Genomic DNA, 3,822 nt, shown 5'->3' with positions numbered 1-3,822 from the left:
GAAATTCTCTTTCCAAAATATGATAACGCAGTTGTAATAACTTAAGAAATGGTCTGTCAATCAGCACCACCGACATTATTCTCTTCTTCACAATATTGCCTTTATTCACAACTTATTTCTAAAACAATCATATTACCCAGCCTGCTAACACCCAACTTATATACTGAGAGTGACCAAATGCTCCATATAGTATGATTATGAAGATATTGAAACCATTACGAAGGGCTCTCCAATGACATTTTGAAACATGCAGAGCAATTAGACACAACAGTTGCAAAAGAACAGATTTAAAGGATGGGAACTTCTGCTTCTAGCTAGAACAAAACAGTAAAACAGCTGAAATAAACCACACTGAAACATGGAATTTTATATGTGTGAGTACATAAAGATGGTTATAAACTTGAGAATAGACAGTTTTGTTTTCTCCTAATGTATCGCTAGTCCTTATATAATCATGTTACGAACTCCTCCATAAGAAAAAAATAAATTATGTGAAGCATTGCATATATTATGAGCATTACACACACATACACACACACACACACAAAAAAAAAAAAAAACACCTACATTTTCCCCTCAGTATTCTTGGCAATGATGTTACAAAATGTATAATTTCTAAAATGGCCTATTTAGTAAAATGTATTCCCCTACATTACTAAAATAAACAAGAGTAAAAGAATGTGGCACGTATCTTAATGTTACAGATGGCCTCCAAAAATCTTTTACAACGTTCAGATTTGCTATGTTTTAAACATTTGGAGAAAATCTGTATGATCACACTGTTGTCTCAATATACCTCTGGAATTAGTCAGTTTTTAGATGAATCCCGTTCCATAACATATTGCCTGGCAGATCTCAGGCAAGTTAAAATGTTTGAGCTTCACTTTATTTATAAAATAAAGACGATAATATCAAATTAATTGGATTGCTGAGAAGAAAATATGAGCTTATTATACATAAAGAGTATAAACACCATGAGTGAAATATAAGACTTATCTAATAATTGGCAATATTGTGTTACTAGCATTTCATTATGATTATTTTTATTGGATTATGTTATTGTTATGTGGGAAAAACAAAAAAGAAATATATCAAATTTTAACAAAGCTAAGTATAAGTGTTATGGGTAGCTATATTTCTCTTAAGAACTTTTCTAGTATTTACAAATTTTCTACAAAAAATGTATACAACTTATAATCAGAAAAGAATGTTTTTTTAAATAGTTAAGGGATCTATACTTTGTGGTTTATATTCTTGCCTCTATAAAATACAGACTTATGAATTTTATATTATAAATTTCTTCCTGTAAAAGAATAACTTTTCTTAATTTTAGTCTGAGAATTTCACTGTGTAAACAAAACTTTTCTAATTAAAGCCCTCACCCAGGAAAGGAATGCATGGCATAGATGCTCATTAAATGTCACTCCTTCTACATAAGGAGAGTAAACATTTACCTGGTACATACTGTGTGCCAGGTAACACATGCTTCTACAATTCTCCCACAACCACATAATGTAGGCATTATTGTCACCTACTGCCCAGAGAGATTATAAAGTTCACCTAAGGGCTATGAATTGGCTAAACTAAAATTCAAACTCAAGAAATGTAATTCCAGAGTCTGTGCTTTTAACCCCTGTGGTGCATGGGCTTTCTGAGTAATAGATGCCGTGAATCTTTCAAGATTGCTATTATTTGAGAACAGCCGGTATCCTCGGGCCTGTCCCTCCAGCTTCAAGAAGAGTTTATATACCAGGGAAATGAAGTATCTTCTAAATATGTCCATGGATAGCCCAGCTTATCTCAATTTCCAAAACAATATTACAAACTCATTTACTCCAAAGAGTGTGTGCATGTGTGTGAGAAGTAAAATAATGGTGAGAAACCAATTATTCCAACTATATTCCAAAATATAGTTTGACATTTAGTGTCAAAATATTTGAGTCAACTCAAAATTAGACATTTATTTGAAGACAAGAAATCTCATTCATCATTTACTTTGTTTTTGGCACAGTGCTCTATTCTCTAAGCAATACAAAAATAAATAAATGTTCTCCCCTATATAAAGGAGTTACAGGCATGGAAGATAGTACCACTTCCTGATAGAAATAAATAGAATGGTATATATTTTGCAGGGAAGATAATGAGTTCATTCTGTGAGATGTAGGGGTCAGAGGAAAAGAGCAGGCTATAATGAGATAGGAGCCTGAAGGATTATTTTTGAGGATGAGAGACATGTTGGTTGGTAGAATCTTTAAAAGAGAGAGGGTGAGTATGCAACTTTAAAAAAGAATAATGAATGGACATGGGACTGAGTTTTCATCGGAAAAATTAAGAGAATTCAGAGAAACTGATGTTAGAAACAGGTGGAGAGGAGGATTATGGATAGGTTAAGACCTATATAAGAGCAAAGATTGGGGAAGAATAAAGATCCAGAGACGTTTTTCAATTAAGGCATAGGTAATTAATTCATTTGAATTCTCTTTATTTAAGAAAAGTACAGAAATTAGATAAGTTATAGAGTGGGAATAGAGTGGGATTGTACTTTCAGGGTTTTGAGGTTTAGAACAGCAGCTATGAAGAGTTACACAGAGATGGTGCAACTACCCAGCTGAAGTCTATTAAAGATTCATTCACATGAGCCTTCTGTGAGTCAACCACAGCGGTAACGCACGGTCATGGAACACTGAACCCGAAAGATGGCAACTGCTTAAATTACGAATTCATCGCTTCTTTGTCTTGTTATTTTATTCAAAGTACTTAAAATTCTCAGAGTTTTATCTGCTGACTGAGGAAAATAGATGTGTTGTGTGGTTCCTGTAAGATATTGTGAAGACAAAGTAAGCTGTACATAGGGGCGTGTGTAGCGCTGGGTGTGGATGTTTACATGCACAAACTATAACACCTCATTCCAATGTCAGTCGCTGTATTCAAGAAAGAAAAGCCTGGGGATAGAGAAAATGGAGAGTCAATTAAAATTGATGCAAATTAAAGGTGATGAAAATAGGCAAGACAGGAATGAAAGAAGGAAAGTGTGAAAGAGCCTGGGAGGAAGTAAGGTCATGATTACAAGAGACTCTGGTTTCTCTTCAAAACAAACAAATCTTTCACCTCTTACTAAAGATTTCCATGGAGAACAGTTATGAGTTGGTGAGCTGGTAACCACATTTTTGAGGTCTTGCTCAGGCAAGGTGAAGAAAAGAAAGAGAGGCAGACAGGAAGGAAGGAAGGAAAGAAGGAAGGAAATAAAAAGAGAAAAGAAAAATAAAGAAAAAATGATTACCATGGGAAAGCAAAAGAAGGTAGAAAAGGAGAATGAGCCCAGATCAATATTGGCTGAGAAACTTCACTTCAAGAGGTGACAAAAAGGCAGAGGAAACTGGAGATGCAGAAAAGAACAAGAATAAATAGGAATTCCAGAGTTTCAAGAATACTTTCAAGCAGAGCAGTGTTAGGTGATGATGAAGCAATTGAGGTGGAAGTGGGTGGAGATGAAGCCATTGGAAGGGAGAAAGTAATTAGTCTGCTCACCTGGGCTGGTGACCAAGGACATGGTTTTCTTTAGTGGATCCATACAATATCAGCTAGGATGTGTATGATGCTTCTGTTTATGAAGCTAGTTTTTTAAAAAAATATTCTTGATTTTATATACCTTCTTTTGGTCATCACACCTTGTATAATGGATATTGTTTGGATGCTCTTTTGGAAAAAAAGAAATGAAGCTTAGAGAGGTTAAAATAATTTCCTAATTTTGGAATACCAGCATATGAAGGATCCAAGTGCTTGAACTTAAAAATTTGACTTTCAAATGCTATACTATTTCTC

General features: G+C 34.4%; 1 non-coding gene across 1 annotated transcript; it reads left to right on the top strand.

The window, feature by feature from the left end:
• The first annotated feature begins 3,070 nt into the window (after window positions 1–3,070).
• LOC142861743 (U5 spliceosomal RNA) lies at window positions 3,071–3,190 on the top strand. The gene has a single exon (XR_012912898.1). It is a non-coding gene; the product is annotated as a U5 spliceosomal RNA (small nuclear RNA).
• Window positions 3,191–3,822: the final 632 nt, after the last annotated feature.

This window comes from Microcebus murinus, chromosome 17, assembly GCF_040939455.1.
Source record: "Microcebus murinus isolate Inina chromosome 17, M.murinus_Inina_mat1.0, whole genome shotgun sequence".
NCBI lineage: Eukaryota > Metazoa > Chordata > Mammalia > Primates > Cheirogaleidae > Microcebus > Microcebus murinus.
This window is presented reverse-complemented; position numbering and strand designations above follow the sequence as displayed.